This window comes from Montipora capricornis, chromosome 9 (assembly GCF_036669925.1).
Source record: "Montipora capricornis isolate CH-2021 chromosome 9, ASM3666992v2, whole genome shotgun sequence".
Lineage (NCBI taxonomy): Eukaryota > Metazoa > Cnidaria > Anthozoa > Scleractinia > Acroporidae > Montipora > Montipora capricornis.
Window position 1 is genome coordinate 5,485,739 of NC_090891.1, and position 21,280 is coordinate 5,507,018.

General features: G+C 39.5%; 1 protein-coding gene and 1 long non-coding RNA gene across 5 annotated transcripts in view; both read right to left on the bottom strand.

The window, feature by feature from the left end:
- The window catches only part of LOC138016354 (uncharacterized), a 17,865-nt gene extending 6,510 nt beyond the window's left edge, over positions 1-11,355 (bottom strand). The window contains exons 1-7 of one of the 4 annotated variants that reach the window (XR_011125774.1): positions 10,704-11,355; positions 9,108-9,307; positions 7,550-7,659; positions 7,149-7,312; positions 6,216-6,344; positions 4,480-4,510; positions 639-724 (exon numbers count right to left, since the gene is read on the bottom strand). This is a non-coding gene — a long non-coding RNA (uncharacterized lncRNA). Of the gene's footprint in view, positions 1-638; positions 725-4,479; positions 4,511-6,215; positions 6,345-7,148; positions 7,660-9,107; positions 9,308-10,162; positions 10,262-10,703 lie in introns of all 4 variants that reach the window. The other 3 variants (XR_011125775.1, XR_011125772.1, XR_011125773.1) reach the window with 3 other exon arrangements.
- The window catches only part of LOC138017184 (adhesion G protein-coupled receptor L4-like), a gene marked incomplete at its 5' end in the record, with an annotated part of 124,930 nt that overhangs the window by 48,876 nt on the left and 54,774 nt on the right, over positions 1-21,280 (bottom strand). The window lies entirely within an intron of this gene.

Here is a 21,280-nt window from a genome sequence, read left to right on the forward strand (position 1 = left end):
CTTATCCGAGAAGACTAGAGAGTCTAACCATTTGCAAATGTAATTACAAAGGCAGCACTTTCTCCTCAGTTATTTAAAGACCCTGAGTGTTGGTCCGGCCGGAGTTGAACTCACGACCTCCCGCGTGACAACCCGATGCTCAACCAACTGAGCCACCGGTGCGCGGTTGTTATCCGAAAAAATAATTAGGGGTAACCAAGCATTTTTCAGAGATAATTAAGATTCGATTTGGAAAAGAACGCGATACATTACTTTGTATATTAAACCTTTTTACATATATTGTTGATTATTTATTTTCAAAAAAGGCGAGGCTACCTCTAATTTTCTTTTTGGATTTCAATAACATTAGTTAAGATCTGCTTTTCCCGCATATTCATAAATCGCGAAAAAGAAACTTTAAGTTAGAACGCACCGTCCTTAACACGTCCTCATTATTTATATTTTCTCTCCTCAGACCCCTACCCCCTATACATGTAACACAGAGTACTTAAAGAAGAGAGTTATTGCAAGCAATGTTACTTTGGCTCTATTGAGAAGCTCAGGTTTTTTTTACTTCAGTCAGTTGCAAGATTTTCCAGTTTTCAAAGGGCCATCCCCAGAAAAAACCTAACCTAGCAAAACATAAACGAATCACTTACTTTTTTACTTCGGCTTTCTCTTGCTCCTGTTTCTTTGGCTGAGTCATGGCATGTACTTGTTTCCTTAGTGGCAGATGCTCTATGTACTACAAAAAATACATGTCGGAAGTGACAAAATCGTGCACCGATGGCTCAGTAGCCTGCGTAGCAAGCGTCTCCAGCGGGCGAGAAACGAATTCATTTTCCTGGCCGCGCGAAAATAGGGCTAGCGCAAAAAAAAAAATTGGGGGGGAAGGGGAGGAGAGGAGAAGGAAACGCTTGCGGACAAACCCCTTAATTATGAAAACTCCAGTTAGCTCACGAGCGGGATCTCTGATTGCACAATTCGGAATTTTTGATTGACACCTCAGTCCCTCATGTCACAATAATGTATCCCCAGTAGCAAGCGAATAAATCAGAGAAAGTTATTCGCTTTTGCTGGACTCGTTTTTCGCTCGCTGAAATCACTCACTACGCAGGCTAAATGGCGAAGAGACCTTCTTTTAAAGAAGTGTTACATCGAGCAGTTAGTTCCGTTGTCGATAAAGGATTTAGCGGTGGCTTAAAAGAAGAAGAACAAATTTCGATTTATTAAACAGCTCGACCAAGGGGGAAATTTGCTCGTCCCGCTGGTTTCGGGAAAAGCCTCATTTTCTACGAAAGCAATGCCTGCGTATTAAGGACGGCGCCTACTATTATTATTGCGCATACGTTCTGCGCATCTCGAGATAGTCGGATTTCCTATGGGTGGTGCTTATTAATACAGGGATATTTTTGCGCGGTTAAAACTATACGGAAATAGTAGATCTTAGTAAGTACTCTTGGTATCCAAAGAGAAATCTGGGGGTAACAATGCATTTTTGAGAGATAGTTAAGCTTCAACTTGAGACAGAACGCCATACATTGCTTTGTATTTTAAAGCTCTTTACTAATATTATTTATTATCTTTCAAAAATGCGTGGTTACTCCCAATTTTCTGTTTGGATTTCAATAACACTCGTTAAGATCTACATTTTCTCTATAATCATAAACCGGGGCAAAAATACCTTTGAATTAGTAGGCACCGTCCTAAATAGACCATTTTCGAATTCTCACGGCTGGATTGGATCTAACATGGAATGGAGGCTAATGCGGGCAGATCTTTTTAAATGCAAATTAATTTGCCCGCATAAGCCTCCACTTCATGCTAGATCCAGTCCAACCGTTAGAATACGAAAGTGGCCTATTAAGACTTAATTAGTCCTCTCAAAAGTATTGCGAACGATCAAATCAAGAAGGCCTTAAATTAATGGGGATTTCGGCTCATCGGCTGGCTAGTAAACAGGCTCCTAAATGATTAAATCTTACGAGATCCTTGTGTTTTGCACGGCTGTGGAGCTCCTGTAGTGCATTTTCAATGCCAACGCTTCGGGATTTCGAAGCCTTCACATTATTGCAGAAGCAAGTGCGATAGACTATTTGTAGCTGTTCCTTCAATTTTAACATCACTTTCTGGAAAACGTTAAATACACAAGCACCAACAACAAGGTGTTATTATCACTGGACAGAAAATTGTGTTGGAAAAGCTAGTAATTTCGGCGGGCTTGTTTTACAACAACATTCGTTCGGATTTCAGGTACTCTGAAATTTACTAGAAGCACTTTTGTTCACAGCATTTAGAATATTTGCCTTACCAAATTTAAACATTAAAATCTTATCGCCGCGGGAAATTTTTACGACAACATTTCCATAGTTGGGCTTGGAAGCCGCCTTCAGGAAGAGTATCTATTTACTAATATTGGTCAACATTATCGTTATTTACCTTGTCAAATTGCTTTACATTCTCTTGCCCAAAGTTCAGTTTCGCTATGAAAGACCAACATTTTCTTGGTCAATTTATGACATGCGGTTTTCAAAATGCAGGGGTTTGTCTGCGGTCAGCACTCATGGCCATCCCTCAAACTGACATTTCCCTTCTATTCAACTTACACGACGTACAATCTACTTTAGACCTCAAATCTACTTCAACGACACAAACATTTTAAACAAGCAGAGAAGATTCACAATAGGCGAGGCAAAGAGTTGCACCCGGATCGATGGCTTCTCCTTGCAGTTTCCGATATCCACTAGAGTAACGAGACAAGCTCCCGGAAAGTCGAATTTTTTAGAGTATTGACATAGTGGTACCCAGCAAAACAATTGAACGCTAACCGTCTTCAAAGGGGTTTTTAGACCTAAATACCGTAGATCAGCGCGGCTTAGCTTAGAAACGCTATTTCTTGTTGAACTAAAGCTCCAATTCTGCATGTTTTCATTCTCTTTACAGAGGTAACCTTGTCGTAATAAGATGGGATACTAGGTCGTGTAATTGTTACGAATTGTCCAATGTCATTTTGATGGATGACCATGAGTGTTGACTGTCTGCAAGCCTTTCCTTCTTGTCTCGCCCCACTTTTCGCGCGGCCAACACATTAAAAGTCTTCCATATCCCCCCACGGAAACGCTTGCTACGCAGGCTAATGGCTCAGTTGCAAGGAAGGGAACAATTCCCACCCTGGCCAGAGTTTTTCTCTGTCCTTATGTGGGCCCATTTCCATGAGTAGGGCTAACGCTCACACTACACTCTAATAGTTAAGTCTAATGGCTCAGTTCGTTGAGTATCGGACTTCCACGCGTGAAGGCTCGAACCACCGCCAGACCAACACTCGGTTATTAGAGTAACTGAGGAGAAAGCGCTACCGTCGTAATGACATCTGCAAATGGTTATACTTTCTAGGACGACAAACCGTAGGCCCTGTCTCAGAACTCTTCTTCACAACCCTCTGGGACAAAAAAGAATCCACACACTATTCGCATAGGGCATGGAGTTACCGGCGTTGTGGTCTGTCCTTTGAAGAATATCATGGCTGGTAGAGTAAAATTTCGGAAATATGACATGTAGCTACTCTAAACTCCGACCGTAAAGAAAGAGATGATGATGATGAAACCATCACAATAGCAACATGAAAAGAAAGACTGAAAGACAATAACGTGCCCACATTCTGAAAGATTTTGCATCATGGTTGAGATCATCTATGTGTAAAACAATCAAGGTAACAAAGGCTTGGCATTAAACTGTAAACAACAGGCAAAAGAAACATTCCGGCTCAGGTGAGCTCAAAAAAAAAAAAGATAATCTGGTACTTGTCAATGTCTTGACAGATGGTTTAGTAGGCAGAATGAAAATCAGGAACCATCACACCAAAAATGTCAATTATCCACACCGGACAAGGTGTCTTTAACTGCTCTGTTTACGCTGTTGTCAACGTCATTACCTTCCAAATTAACTGTTGGAAGATAATGTGAAGTGCTATTTTCTACCCATGCAAACCACGTGAGCGTTAGCCCTACCAATGGAATTGGGCCCACACCCGGGGGCCCACACAAGGACAGAGAAAATGTCTGACCAGGGTGGGAATTGAACCCACGACCTTCGGGTTAGATCACCGCTGCTCTACCGACTGAGCTACAAGGTCAGACAGGACCCAACTAGTGGTCTAATGCAATTCCTGCATTTTGATTGGCTATGCTACTAGAGAACTATTATTGACAGTCCTCAAGTAGCGAAAAGACTTCAAAGGCGTTATGCTTTCTTTCGTTTTGTTCTCAAATAAATATTTCTTTAACTTGCATTTGCTAACTTTATTATTGCCTTTTCTGTCCGACTAGTTGGGTGATACTAAAACAATTAGACCCTTCGCCCTCAAGGGCCATGGGTCAATAGCCCATTCGGCTTCGCCTCATGGGCTATTGACCCGTAGCCTTGTGGGCTACGGGTCCAATAGTAAGTTCTGTTGAAATATAAGTGCCCCACGGCCAACGTTTGCAAAAACAATTACCTTACCTCAGTGTCATACTTTCAATTGCCCTTCATCCTGCAAAGACAGCAAAAATAGTTTCATAACAGCCAGAGGTTACATGTATGTTTTATGCAGATTTTGTGTATAAAAATCAGTGGATTGGGATTGCAATCAAAGTGTCAAAATCACAGTGTCTTAAAAATTTCACTGAAGGATAAACCCTTGCCAAAGACAACATAGTCCACAAACTATGAGCAAAAGCAAAATCATGCAAGGTTCAGTTGTTCCGTGCTAGCAGATGCCTCTTTTCCTTTGCATTCACTGGGCTGACGACGTCCACGACCTTAGATGGCATTGTTCAAAATGCATGCCCCATGATATGTTTGCTGACTGTGACTTGAGCCCACTGTGACCCACGCATTCCTTCAGTAATTCCGCTGTTGTTAAGTGAGCCCGCACAAGACAAAGTTTAACGTGAGGTTAACCGCGGCGCAACACAGTGAGTTTCAACCTGCGGCAGAGGTCTCTTTTCCTGTACTCATCAGCGCAGTGGACACAACAAGAAGACACCTCTGCTGGCAGGGAAGTTCAAGTTCCGCAATCATTTGTGAAAGTTTCAAGTAAGTAGTAACTCTCATGCTGCATATGTCAATAAAAATAACGCCTGAATCCCTTATACATGTACTTGAACCATTCATGTGCAAATTTTGATAAATTTTGTGAAACTGTGTTTCATAATGTTGACTGATTTACAGTCAACAAGGTCTGGAAGGGGTTTCGCGTAATCCGTGAGTTGATGCCAAAAAAACCGTGAATCGGGAAAACTGAAGAAATACAGCTGTGATTCGTGAATAATATATTAACCGTGACGCGTGATCCTTTAACGTTTTAGTGCGTGAATCAAGATTTCTGCCTTTATAATGTCGTGAACATCAGTCAACCCTTCACGAATACATGTAATTTGTCTGTCAAGATGGTTCGAAAAAGGTCTTCTGTCATTGTCATGTACTGACATAATCTACCATTGCTGTGTTTCGTACTTGACCTCTCTTGACTCATTTGTAGTTGACATGAACTGAGATGAGGGACGCGTTGAAAGACGACATGTTGTAATCATCTGTCCAAGTTACTGCCAATCAGAGCTTGGTTCGTTAGAAAATGAAAAGCTGCCTGTCAAATTTGTAACATGTGTTCACGTCCGGGTCGCCTGGACGTTTTCACATGCGAATTGTTGCAATGGCGAGCGCCCAAGTAATCGTACCGTCTAAACTAACTCGAACTTTATGACAGGTCGTTAACATCATAAAAAAATCAACGACCACGGAAGTTTTGAAGTTACAAACAAAATGTGAAAGAGAAGAATTGTAGAGTTAGGATATAACAACAATGAACTTCATTTATACTTTATCAAAGTCAAACAAAGAGCGAAGAATCGTCGGGTTATGGATTCCTGGAATCGTTGATTTCATCACCAACCTTTTGTTGCCTTCCCATCTCAGGGTCAACTGATACGACCCAGGGGCGGATCCAGAAATTCCTGAAAGAGAGGGCCGAAGAAAATGCGGCGAGAGCACTAAAGGAATTCGGAATGTCGAAAGCAAAGTTCAAAACTGGCACGCAGATTTGAATACTCTGTTCAAATTTCAAAACAACTGGTCACGCATGACATACATGTCATGATGTGGCTTGACTGTATTCATTTGGTTGTTCCTTGGAGTGTGTGATGAGTAGATAACTAGCCCTCAATTTTTCTTACATTATACATTGGTTTAGACCCCACCTTCAGGATAAAAATCCCACAATCAAATTCCATTGTATTGCTTTAAGGGTCCCCTCTGCAATATTCTGCTTCCATTCTTGGGTGTCCCATTCCCTTCCAATGAATATATGACCTTTCTTTATGAAACCCCTGCAAAATGTGACAAAAACGTTGATAAAAAATGATGCTTGGTAAGTGATTGACACATTAACTCACCAAAACCAGCCGCATATGGGAAAAAGGTCAAATGCTATAGCATAGTTAACCTATTGACCCGTGGGAGTGAGACTTAATGCCAGACGATTTTACTCGTCAATTTCAGACTGGTGGTTCAGGAGTCAGTGGGTTCACAAAATCAGTCAGAAAAAATTGCTTGCAGAAAAATTCTCCATGAACAAACCCAGAGAGACTACTTAACACCAAGAGCCCCAAGTAGGAGTCTCCATGCCCTTTAATTTCTTGAGTCCCTTCCCGGAGAAGATTTATTTTTAGAATACATCCCAGGGGAGATACCACATTCCCACAGCTGAAGGAGCCAATCAAAACAGATCATATCTCAACTAGTACTGTTTTGAAAAATAAAATAAAAGGTTGACTTCATTGCCTTCACTGTAGTGTGGAGGATGGACGCTCCAGCCAATTTCAGTTCTGACTATAGGAATACAACCTCGCCAAGTAAACACCATTTCTCTGTTCCACCTATCACAATGTTTTACATGTATATGACCTTCTGTTGGTCATGAAATACTACGGTAATCTTTCTTCCAAGCATTCCTTCATCCCCTACAGCTGTCTGTAACAAATTTTATGACATGAGAGGGCAATGTACACGTAGGAGAGGAAGTGCAATTTAAGATAATCATTTATTTATTCATTTATTTTTTTTTTCGGAAAATTACGGATTGAAATACACAATTAATTTTATTAATAATTCAATCTTTTGGATAAACTTACCAATAACACTTTGCACCATCCCTAAAGTAATAAAGGAAACTTCCGAGAGATGGATCACATAATTCTTCTCTTGTTTCTCCATCCTTATGAGAGATTAGTTCCCCTTTATGCTCAGGAAGAAAAATCTCCTTTCATGAATGGTTTTGTGGTAAATAAGCCTCTTCCTAACATATCAAATCAAATTGGTCAAATTGAATGCAAGATAATATTGCAGTACTTAAGGAGCTCAGAGCACATAAGAAGTTTGATTGGAGTGCACAAAAGGTGAACAAGAGTTGCTAGAGGAATTAGCTTCTTGTCAGTGCTCTGTAAAGTTGTAAAGTGCAGGCCACAGATGGTTTTTAATCACATGATGAGACGGTCATATTGGTGCAAAAAAAAAATAGCAAATTATGGCTCACTGATGTTCTGCATTATAATAGAGTCAAATTCCCAAAAGACTTTTTTCCCTATCGTTCTGTGTACCAACATGGCTGCTGTGACGTCAGGTGAAAACCATCTATATCATATCCTGATGAACAATCAGTAAAAGCATTAAATTAAATTCAATTCTCTTATAACATGCTTTCACACAGACTTATCAAGGTAAAACATATCATGTAATGACAAATATTAAGGTGCAATGTGTTTACATCATGCAACAGATTACCTAATCTACAATTCAAACACTGAGCCATTGGCGTATAATTAAGCAGGTATACATTAGAAACAAAATAAAATTAATAACAATTATATGTGAAACAGCAAGTTGAAGTGACAATAGTTATGCAATAGGTCATGATCACATAACAATTGAGACTATTTACAACAAAATAACAAATAAAATAAGAGCTGGACAAGTAACAATAATTATTCATTTACAAGCAATAGAGCGATTTTCAATTGAGTGTCGTAAAACCAAAACCAAAGTAATTACTTTAGCCAATCAGAAAGGACGGAGACAATCCGGTAAACCAATCAAGAATTGGAGTAATTACACGTAACCGACACAAAGCGCGGGAAAATGTCCACGCGCGAGCCACGATTGGTTTTGGTTTCACTTCTGATTGGTTGAAAAAGTGGCGCAAGAACTTTGAACCAATCACTGAGTGAAGTAATGCAAAACCAAAGTAATTATCTAATTACTTTCGACACTCAATTGAAAACCACTCTAACATGTGAAAAGGTCTAATTTAAGTTGCCGTGGTTAATGCGATTTTTGGAGTGGAGTTCATGCCTTTTGTTAAGGCCGTGCGGATTAGGTATAAATAATAACTATTGTGTCATCCAATAGGCTTCTCTGTAGTAGTAACTGGCCTAAATTGAAAAACACCAGAAAACAGTAAACTTACTGATCATGTTTCAACTGGTGTTAGCTAATAAATATAGCACACGAACGCTCTTTTGCTTCTTTTTTTTTTTTTTTTTTTTGTCTTTGTTAGGTTTTGTTCCTTTCCAGTTAAGCGCCGATCAACTGGAAACTTCAACATCCCCTCCCCCCTTTTTCCGGGCAAACCACGGGCATTTAAACTTTTGAAGATTGGACTGTTCAAATTCCCGCCCACTTGGACCAAAGTAGTATCCAAATGCCCTACCCTGTCGTCAGATTTGTCTGTCTGTCTCCAACTTTTGAAGACATTTTTTGTTAAGTTTCGATTTGATCGGCGCATTATAAATAATAATTATTGCCAGTTTGTATTACTTACCGACGTTTTTCGGATACGAGGCGCACTCGGTTGTAAGACGCACCTTTAACTTTCAAAATTGATGGCATTTACGTCACAAACTGAAAATCTCATCAAAATACTCGGTTCTAAGCCGCAATTTGGTTCAACTCATCGCTAGTTATGCTGTCTCAACTGAAGGTTGTAGTGTAGGTCAATTCGCGACGAACGTTGATGCAAGGCCACCATTTTGGAATCGCGGTAAGGGGAAGACTGGGACGAGTTTAACATACAAGATGGCAGCAAAGGATCAAACCTGGGAAAGAAGTTTCCGGTTCTCATCGTTGACAAATGCTTCCCCAAGAACCATCCATTGAACAAGATCTTCAATTGGCACACACTGAAACTGAGCTAATCTTGCATGCCAAACATGAAAACAATAATTGGATCCCACAACAAAAGAGTTCTTTCAGCATACACCACCCAAACACCTGGAGAACAGCATGACACATGTAACTGCGAAAGAAAACCAGAATGTCCGCTTGATGGTAAATGCCTCCAAACTAATGTATCTATCAAGACATTGTCACCTCCACTGACACAACGACTGAATCATACGTTGGACTAGCAACTAATTTTAAAGAACGCTTCAGAAACCACCATTCATCTTCATGCCAGCAAGCGAAAAGGAACAGCTTTAGCTAAAGAAGATTATGAAAAGACGATATCAGCACTTTTTTAGTGTCAAAATTTGTTTTCACAATTTCCATCTGAAAGCTGAAAAGTTCGGTATTATCGTCTGTTTGTGCCCATTCTGTTGTTGGTTTTGTCATTCTCTTCTAAAGCAAAACTTGTAAAAGATCAGATTTAATGACGATTGGCGATGTGACATATATTCCTAATTATCAACTGCGCTACTTTTTCAGTGAGCAAAGGATTAAAAGTGAGTTCGGTGGTTACGGCTGTTGTATCCGAGTACTAGTTGACCAAAAAATTGAGCAAATTGTACCTAAAATAACGTGGGTGACAAATTACTCCTTAATTTTGGCGCAAATTTTCAGCGTTAATTTATAATTTCACATGTGAAATTACTGTTGCTGTGGCAATATTTGCTACAGTGCCAAAATGGCGTCCAGGTTTGAAAAAAACCCGCGTCTTACGAACGTAATTTGTAACCTATGATGTTAATAGTTAATCAAATGGGGTACTCGTGAAATTAGGGAATAATTTCACTTGCGTTTTCTCCAAAGTCAAATTATTTCCCTCGCCTGAAGGCTCTGGAAATTCAGTATTTGATTTTGGACAAAACGCGCGAGAAATTATTTCCTAATTTCACTCTTTATTACACCCATTTAGAAATCACTGGTGCACCTTGCAATGTGATTGGCTCTCAGCAGTGCGATTTATTCCCAAATCGGATTTTTTTTTGCTCTGCATCGCTCCATTTCCCCAGCCAATGATAATGGGCCACTAAAACAAAACAACCAATCAGATTTCAAGGCTTGTTTAAGGTAACCAATCAAATTGCAGGAAAATGAAAGACAAAGAAAATCATTGTGTAACCAATTTTGCAACTTTTGTTCCCGACTGGATCAATAAAATTTTGGCACTGTCTAAAATCCTGTAATTTTAGCGATTAAATAATTATTGTGTGATATCTAAATGGATGTAATAAAGTGGTAATGGAACTATGTGTCGTGCAATTTTGGTCTGAGATCATACTTGTGATTTCAAATCGAATTCGCGCTTAGCGCTCGTTTGATTTTGAAATCACACTTATGATTTCAGACCAAATTGCACTGCATTCAGTTAAATTACTGTTATTCACCAATTGATAACCCATACTAATAATACTCTATCAAGTGGAGAATAGTAAATACTATAACTTTTCAAGGTTTCAACTTTTACTCACAAATTGTAAACAACTTTTCCTTCCCGCCATCTCAGAGGTACAGAGGTTTCAGGTTACAGAGGTCTCAAAGGTTTGGCTGGCTTCACTCAGACGTTGAACTTCATCGACCGATAGATTTGGTGTAAACGCAGCAGCTAAGGCAACATGACAAGGCCATGTAAGTCACGCTCCCCGTCGAGAGAGATTTCCCGCCAACACTTTGGGAAGATTGGCAAAGGAAATATCTGAGCCAAGATAACTAGCTAGAGCGAGAACTTAAATTATATTCTTGGGTTGCATGTCGCGCAAGTGAAAACATAAATCGCTTACCACTTACGAAATTGAGTCAAGAAATGGAAATGTTATAGAAGAGGAATAAATAAACAACGGGTCCAAGTCTCAGTGCTGTGCGTTGTTCCGTACTTGAGTTATTCGGCGAAATTTATTACTCAAATTTGTAGAGTTTAGTACGGAGGCGCCATGTTGGTGTACTGCTGAAGTACACCAACACAGCGGCCGGAAACCTGTAGAAACATCTGGAGTTTGGCTGTCTTTAACACTTTCTGCACAATAATGAGCTAGAAAACATTCGTATAGACACGTCTCCTAGTATATTGGCTGTTTAGGCCACAAAAACACGAGGGAAATAGATGTTTTTATGCAACTGGCATGTTTTCCGAAAGCTGTCAATTGTCACGCACTGTGAAAAAGTCTGAAATTCAAACTGCTCTATTTCGAAACGAAGCACGGTACCGAGCTGAAAACATGCAAACAGATATATTTTAAAAACTCTTATAGCTGATCAAGACAAAAACTCAAAAGGCTCTTTAGTTTTGTAGTTTCTTTTTGTGACGTCACGTGCAACCCAAGAATAGCCTGACAAGACACAAGCAGTAATCTCCACCACAGTCACCTAATTAAACCATGATCAGTGAGCTTCACCGCTCAAATGGTTGCTTCCTAAGCAGTAGTGGAGATTTGAGAGAGGTTATATGTGTTTGGATAATATACAATTTCATAAGGATTTAAAAAGACCCCTCGAGCTGACGAAAAAGGAAGAAGAATCATTCTTGGAAGCAGAGTTAGTATGCCAAAAACTGGATGCAACGACAATTATATTTTACAACCTGTACATGTAAAACGAGCTGTTATTAAGGTCGATCACCGGTGACAACATTTGCAAGGATTGCACTTTTTGTGTGAGACAATAGCGAGGCTGCAAGAATTTGATCGGATATTTGTTAACTAGAGATCAAGAAATAAACTGATAATCGCGGGAGAACGCGTTTTTTAAAAAAATAATTGTCCTGGCAATTCAGGTTGATGCATTGTTACGAGGCTATAACACTACTTTCCTTATACGGAACCAAAATTTCAGGAAAGAAAACAGATAATAACCGCGACCTTAGGTATAAGCCTGCAGCTTTATCGCTTCACATCAACGGGCCCTTTACTTCTATGAGATACAGAGAACTAATTGGTACGATTATCGATCACATAAATAAGATCTAAAAATTAAACTCCACCATCCTTGAAACCAGGTCCGGCAAGCAGAATAAATGAAATTTGGAACGGATTATGCCACTCAATTCCCTGTTAATAACGCTTAATACTAAGGGATATTTTGGTTCAAAGCGATATAGTTCACCCACGAAGCACAGACGCCAACAAAGGGGCCGACCATTTAACTCTTGAGGGGGGGAGGAAGGGGGGTGGGTGACTTTGAAAAAAATTTCCTGCAAGGGCTTGTTGGAAGAAAAAAAATGCAGGCATCACAAATGAAATAGAAAAAAATTCTTGCACTGCTGCAAGCAAGAAAAAAAAAATGTTGCAAAGCTATTTCATCATTCCTGGGGGGCTTTACGAAATCCCAGCAAAACTGCAACCATTTTAGATAATCTGCAAGCCAGCAAGCTACTCTGGTTAGCCTATTAAAATAACAAGTGACATTGATTGGCCTAAATAACACTCTGGTTAGCCTACAGTTAGCTTAGGTAGCTTGCGGTTTGCCTTATAATGGGATAAGGGATTTCTTGCTTGCTCAGTTCACATGGCACCAAGTCATAAAATAACAAAGTGACATTGATTGGTCTAAATAACACTCTGGTTTAGCCTACAGTTGGCTTAGGTAGCTTGCGGTTACCCTTATAATGGGATCAGGGATTTCTGGCTTGCTGGCTCGCACTGTATCCAAACTCACAAGCAGTAATGGAGGTAAATTTTTCTATTTGAAGAATCAAGTCTTATTAGACATAGAAAAATAATTTGTTCGTTTTTAATCTTTTCAACTGAAGCATTTTCAAGTAATTACTTTCTATTGAAATAATTATACGGTTTTTGCAATACTAGAGCTATTTTTCAAATTAGACCATGATCAACTAACTTTAATTCTGCTTTCACATTTTGTTTTGGAGATTTTCAGTCCACTTTTAAATTGTAACTAATGCTTCTAGTAGTAATTACCATGCTATGAGCATTCTGAACTGCTTTTTGCTATTTTTACCTTTTTTTTAATTAAGAAGCTAAACATTTTCAAATCTACCTTTGGAGCATCACTTTATAACATGAGAATATTGTTATTAGGTACTATAAATGATTCTAAAGAATGACATTCCGAAAACATGTCGCTATAACAAGAATGATTTTTATAGCTTTGATTTTAAGGTTTTGCAGCTCCATATATTAGAACTATTACTGCGCAATAACCACAATGTAAAGTAAATACACTCTGTAAATGTAAACACGACACTTTTTTAAGGAAAAAAAGCCTGCAGAGAATGAGGAGAGAAAAAATATATCCTGCAGAGCATTTAGGTGGGAAAAAAAAGTGTCCCAATTTAAGTCTAAGCATTTGCTACCTATTTTCAACAATAAGGTAAAGGGTAAAGGTTAGCGTTATTTTAGCTTTGGGTAAATGCAGCAGTTAATCTTCACTTAAAGAGCAGCCTTTGGGGGACACTTTGTGACATAAATTGTTTGTATTCTGAGACACAAGTGATGTTGAAGTTTGGCTAGAAGAGCAAGGGGACACTGCGTGACGCTTATTGAAATCTGCATGCGTCTAATTAGGACACACCTGGACATATCTCAGTTTGCTAGAAAAAAAAATTGCTGACCAGAAATCACCCACCCACCCTCCCCTCTCAAGAGTTAAATGGTCGGCCCCTAAACCAGAGTGGCACGATTCATACAACCAAGAAAATGGCGCCTGCATATCTTATTGTGTTTAACTGACGCAAGTTTTGACCCGTAAAGCCATATAGGTTCACCTATGCACAGTCTTGGGGAACTGTGGGGTCTGTTCAGAATCTGGGGACATTTTTTTGAGTCCTTCGTAAAATGTCCTCGCACTTGAGTGATTTTTACTATTGGGGAAACGTGTTATTCGTGATTTCGTTTTACTCAGGTTTGGAAAGTCTTGAATTTTCTTTATAGTTATGTCGTGAAGATCGTAAATTAACTTGTAGTTTAAATTAGCATGCGAAGATGAAATCAATCAGTTCAATACAATAAGATATCCAGGGACAACATGACAATAAGATTTTACGAGAATTGACATTTTCAATGTCTACGGATACCCACCATTGAAAAGTTTTTTTCAGATCATAACACTGGGCAAGAAAAAGGGTGGCAACTGCGAATGAAAAAGTAAGAAAAATGGACATTTTGACATCAGAGGGAAAAACGCATAGCTGAAGTAAAGGGCACCGTTTATGAATCAAAACAAAAAGATCAAATACTTTGACGGTAGCGAAATTCATGACGTTCTCGTTTTGCCGTCGGTGGTTCCTTCTAGATTCGAAGCTTTAGAAGGTTAGGGTAGCCAGACCAGATCTGCTAGTAGTTTTTTTAAAGTTCCGGCCAGCGTCGAGCAATACTTTCTTTGACGGGCAATACTGTATACCTGGGGTGATGAGCGGCACTAAAAGCAAATGAGACGCCAGTGCTCGGTAAGAAACAGCTCCTCGTGGCAAACCACAAAAAGAGGGAACACCAACCTCGGCTATGTCTGGAAAGAGATCAACCAAACGTGCGATGTCCTCTTGGCTTAGTGATATTCCCTCCACGCACATCGCGAAAATCTCGTGCTTTTGAATGGCCCAAATGTGGACTCAAGACCCACCTTACAAAAAGCTAGTCTAAGAAAACGCAAGGACGAAAAAGAGGCATTGTAATTCCTCTGTAAGTCAAATTTTCACAGCCGCCTACGTTTAATATTCCTAACGAGGGTATGCTTCCGGTAACAAAAACTAGATGGATGTCATCCAACATTGTTTGGCTCAAGTTGAGCTCCGCAATGTTAACAGCTCGAATAACTTATATTTACAAAGTTCACCTTTCATTTTGCCATGTTAAGAACTGTCAGTCCAGCACAGTTTTCCACTATTTTGCAGAATGTTGCCCAGGTTGTTTTTGCGCCACTTAAATCAATAGAGCGGAATAGACTAGGCCTTCATTGGACTGCTAATGAGAAAGTTATCCACTGTCTCCTTTGATGTGTTTCTGTGCTTTTACAACGGAGAATTCATGATTTCTTGCGTACTTAATCAGAGTTTTTGTCGTAAGAAATTTGCAGCCAAGCCTTGCACACTAGAGAAGCGGTTCTTCGAACAAATTTGTAGGGTAAATATGAGAAAACGTGAAGTATGATGCTTGTGAGGCAAGGTATCCATTTATCTTCAGACAAGTAGCTACGAAATTCATTCACGTATAAGGCCATTTAAGTGACAGTCTTATCACGTAGATTTAAGAGTTGCTAATGCTGTCAGATTCTCAGGTCCCACCAAAGAAAGTATCTGTTTGAATTTTTGGTCTAAAGATCTAAAAAAGCAACTGTGTATTACAAGTGAGGCAGCAAATTATCATGGAACTTTCTTTCTGCAACGACTTATCAAAGCACTGCAATACCCATTCAAGGAACCTTATCATACTTCAAAAAGGGAATGGAACTCAGTATCTTGAGACGACAACTTGATCTTTTATATTCTAAAACAACAACAGTTGTACGTACCGTAATGGATTTTTGGATTCTTAAATAAAGCAACACGTTTTTCACGTCCTTGATAATCGTGCCAGTTTCTCGTTTCCCCACCAAAGAAAAGAACCTGTTTTAACATGATGTTTGGTCTCAAATAAAAGTAACCAACTGCGAGGAACAAACTAAAAGGCACATTATCAAAGAAAGTTTTGTTCTTCCAACGACCTATCGAAGCACAGTTGTTTCAAACCGAGAATAGCATTTTTCCTCAGCACTACGATGCTGCGGCTAATTCACAATAATACAATGACCCATAGACTTGTCAAATAGGAGAAAAAAGTACGTATCTTAATACAGCATTTTCAGATGTCAAACAAAAACTAGTGACAATAGGTAATAAAAGACTTTTTTCTTTCTTTTAACCTTAACTGACCCTTTTAAGATTAGTTTGCTGAATAGTAGGCATCTTCTTTAAGTTCGTTTATGCTACCGTTTTTCTCTATTTAAGTCGTTTTCTTTCAAAGACGCCGTGCAGCAATAAATAGTGTTAACCGCTTAGCAAAACAACCCCCGCACTCCACTGATAGTGCGAGAAATTTAAACGTTCAAACACTGACTTTTCATAAGAGTTTGTAATGACATTATATCGAGTTTGCTAGCTTATCCTTTACGCAGTCATATGGATCAAGTTGAAAAAAAGGTACAATATGGCCATACTTTGTCTAGAACATTACTTTGGCATGACGTTTTCGCAAGTTGAATCTATTAGCCTCAGGCTACGAGGAGTGTACTGAGACCCCATAATCACGACTCTATTTGCAGTAAGTTATGGGTACACACATCTATCGCTTTTTCAAAAGATTCCCGAAAACTCTTTCCCGTTATAATTACTTTTTTTTTTTTTTTTTTTCTTTTTGCGCAGAATGTTTGTCAGATACTACTCCCGTTTTCACTATTGTAGGACGCCACAAGACAAATATTTCGCGCGCATTTTTTTCGTCCATGAGTTTGGCGGGAAGTCAAGGTCGGATGATGGTTGCCTAGTATGACTCTGGCCGAGAGAGAACATTATTTTTGAAAAAAAAAACCTAGAAAAAATGCGCACATGAGAATTTGTTCAAAAGTGTTAAATCTAGATAAGCTCAGAATTTTTTTGCCTAATTGTACTCCTTGCGTCCGTCCCTATATACGAGGTAGGAGGATATGATTTTGTTTGGTCCAAGGTTTTCGCTTTAAAGCCAAAACCTTTAGTAGAAACCCACTTTAACTGAAAAACTAACATTAAGAATAATTGCCTGGGTCGAAGCTTATGACAATTTGCATTTCGTATTACCGACGTTGGTGTCAGTGCGAAGGCACATCGAAGATGACTCAATAAAATTCCGATAAGAGTAAACAAATGACCCTACGGTTCGCAGATAAATTAGTTGGTATGACCATCAACATCATATCAGTATGCCCAAAAGGTTCAGCATCAGTCTGGGAGAGGTTCTATATTTTTACCACGGGCAGGGTAGCCTTTCAGTTACCTGTGGAGAAACACAGAATCGATAAATGAAAATTAACGACTAAAAACCAAAAGTAGTAGTCATTAAATGTTTTGCCACCAATATCATGGGGTTTTACGTTTTTTAAATATTCGAAGACTACTCTTACTGCGCACAAAAAAAAAGCCCACTATAAGTTCGAATTTCAAACTGACAACTTCTTATAACACAAGGAACGTGTTTTAGAGTCCAATCACTGGACCACCAACACGCAAATGAATGTCCTCTTCTTTCTTTTACTTTTCACCGGACTCTCCTAAGATAGTTTGCAGCAATCGAACAATCATGGAGCAAACCTATACCATTTTCTTGGTTGTTCACGGTCAGCTGAGTGTGAGAACCTTTTAAAACCTTCATGTTATTTGACGAAGTTTACTTTCAGAAGGGACAAAAAGACCAATCGGCACAGATAACGGAATGTTGTACCCAAATCAAATCTCTTGGGGGTTTAATGATTTTTTGTGATATTGCATTGTGCATGAGTACCTTGACTTTTGACTCTTCAATTGGGACCAATTTAAAACTGGGCCTTAAAGTTGGCTATCTTTATGGACGGTCTCTTGCCCGTCTAACACGACACCGATTCTTCTCCCTTTGGTTTTGTCGCTAGTCCACGTGCTAACTATTTTTCTTACATTTTGTATGTCCGTTTCAATTCATTCGTATCGTTCCCATCGCAAAGAATTCTAGTTCCAAAAAAAACAGGCTTATGCTGTAATCAGGTCTAGGTATCCCAAAACAGAACGGCGCCAGAAGAGAACATCTGTCTTCCGCCACGAGACAATTGCAGTTACGGCGAGTGCAGCATGACCCTGTTGGCAAGACCATTATGCAGCTACCTTTCATCCACATGATCTTATGGCAATTTTCATAAACGGTTTTGAACATTGCCCCTGAATGTTTAATTCAGAGGAAAATGTTCAAAAACCGTTGAGCAGAGCCAACGCCATTTCACTGATGAGTTTTGCGCCATTTAACCATTTACTTTATACGGCATGCATCAGTGCATGCAGATACAGAAGTCAGATAGCAAGTATTTCTTTCGATCGCTTCATAGGGAACAATCTTTCTCTTTTTAGTTTACAAAGGGGTCATTTGATGGTATGATTGAATACTAAGTTCTCCACGCTACACAATAAAAGTCTTACAGGTAAGTGTGTCTTTACATGCCTATGCTCAAGTATTCACCACTAAATCAGGCGAAGGGCATATGCTCTCTCTGCGGTAGACTATACAGAGCGAAAACAGAGATGAACAACAATCATTCCTGCAGCGAGGGGATTGAACATCACCGCATGCTATCCGTGTTTTGATAATGAGGTGCCCGTAAAAAGGGTCAGTAAAAAAATGGTTACAATGCTTTAAATTAGGAGTGTTTAATGACTCCATAATCATTGGAGATAAGTTAATGGGGAAATATCGTGCTTGCGGCAGTTTCAGTCGCATTCTTGTTTTATATTTTTGTTTCATTTTACAAGGCGGAAACACCTCGCGCGGAGTTTCCCTCGTCTCGCGGGAAGCAGTTGTGCTGTCAGTGGACTTCGCGGAGAGAGATAGAGTCGTCCGCCCGTGTTGTGAAAGCAATCAGATGAATGTAACTAAATAAAACTAAAGAGCAATGAGACTTTGTTACTAGACTTCGGTTGAATCTGGAAGGGTGAAATTCGGCTTTATCTTTCCGTCGTTGACAGTTTAAGAAACGCGAATTCGTTTGGTCGTGGCCTCTAAGTAATGACTTACAAAACAACGAGATTTGACTTACGTGTCAGATTTACAAAACATATCAATTTTCTAAAAATTGGCCATAAAAGCGTACATTCATCATTACCACGTTTACCTTACCAAAATAAAGAAACGATCAGCAGTAGGAGAGTACAGGGAGAGGAAAAATGGCCGCCATTAGCCCTTGTTTTGAACTTTCTTCCTGTCTAAGTTGGGCATGGGTGACGGTGAATCATATGTATAACGACAGACATTCAACTTTCTTAACTGTTATTAAATCCTCTCCAAAGTGTTGAAAATGCAGGCACGTCACGAAATAAGCCTGTAGAATAAAGATTATTGGAAAATCTCCATCTCTTAACCCGCTTTGAAATGTTTCATTAGTCTAGATCTACGTGGTTATTATTTTTTTACCAAGGACCTTTATATAATTACAGAAAGGTATTATCGTTGTTGGGGGTGCTTTTCTTAAATTTGCCGGAAAAAAAAAAAAAAAATAAGGTTTTGTTTTTGTTTGTTTGTTTGTGTAAACATAGTTCCATATAGATGAAATGATTAGAAAACCCGGAGCGATGAGAACAGTAATGTAGCACTTAATGGTTAACTTGACCGTTGGACGTTACCATGCACAACATTGTTGTCCTCGGTTCTCAACTGAATTTTGAATAAATTAATTAGAAAACTATTGATTGGGCTTTCTTTTTAGAAAAAATCGCGTGGTTTGGGCATGGTTAGGGCACAAAAAAGAGAACAAAGTTGAACAAGTGTTCACTGGTATGCTAAGTGACTCTTTCTAGACAAAGGGGCATAAGCGTTCCTCAACGCTATCCTATCCCTTAAACATTACTTACTTTCAACATGTCGTTTCCCTGCTTGGTATCAGGATTCTGTATGTGTTTGCTGAAGGAACGTTAAACATTGTGCCAACAGATCTTCAACATGTATACAGATTGCTATTCAAAGTTTATAGCGATGTGGACTTTCCAGAGGAGACAAGAGATCCTCGAGTTATCGTCACAAACTCGGAAAATTCACCACTCGTCTGGATGTAATTCAATTCTGAAATTCGAGACCCGTAACAATGAAAACGCAAAGAAACGTGTTGTAATACCTTCGCACAAAATAAAAGCGTTTTTAAGCGTGGACTGATTCTTGACAGGGATTACAAAAAATTCAGATGACTTAAAGTCTCGATTCAAAGGCGCATACTTTTTTGAATCGATTGCCTGCTGATGAAATACAATGTGTCTGCACTCCCTTTAATAATCGGCTTTACGTGACGCCACCAGTCGGTGCGTTTTTTTAAATAAAGCTACTTTTAAAAATATGTCAGGTCAAACACTTGTTAAATTGTTGCCGATGAAAAACCTCATTTGTGCATGCGCTATAAATTGCTGCATCAACAGCCTTGATTCATTTCTGTGTTAACAACAATTGAAAGGAACGTCTGCGTCGAGCGGAATATATAGACGTTCACCAGAAACGTTTTCGGAAGGATCGGTAAGAGGGCCTCTTAGGAGGGTTCCATGTAGGTTTGCATCAATGCGCAGTCAGCGTTCAAGGGGGTTTGGGCACGGTGCAAGTCCTCCATGCCAAGATCTAGGGAAGTTCAGCTTGTATAAGACTTTGCGACGTTGGTGAGTTGCGCCAACACGTGAGGTCATTTGAGATGTACGGAAAGGGACCGTTCATTTTCACCTCAAATGAAAATTTAAGTGGTTCGGTTCTTCCCCTTGCACAAGCAGGGGGGCCATGGCATAGTCGTCGCGTGTGTTGTTAACTTTGATTACAGTCAAATCTTGGAAATAGGCGACAAATAGATATATATATAGTTTGAAGGGACCAAGGACGGACAACTCCTAGGTGACATTTTCATTGGGAGAAAAATTTTATGCCCTGCGCGAGATTTGAACCCACGTCTCCCTGATTAACGGTGGATTGTGATCACCACTACACTATCAGAGCAACAATGCTCGTACCTGGCCAATCTAGGATAGCGAAAGGGAATTAATTGTGGGATCCTGGGCCCAGGCTTTTCCCAACCAGAACGATGATCCACAGGCGGACGAATATTATAGCCTATTCTCAAGGTATATTAAGGTCTCTGTCATTACCACAAAATTGACATTGCGATCTTTAATCTTCATTTCAAGCTATCTCAACTCGTGAGAAAAAAGTGGTTTTCTCAAGCATGCAGGGCCTTACCATGGAAGAGTGCTAGAGAGTGAAACCAATATGGATGCGCCATCAAATGCTGCAATAAAAAGTTCTCGGGGTTAGGGGGGAATAAGCTATTTCCGGGGGGAGATCTCACCAAAAAAAAAAACTGCCTTCTCTCACGTATACAGGGC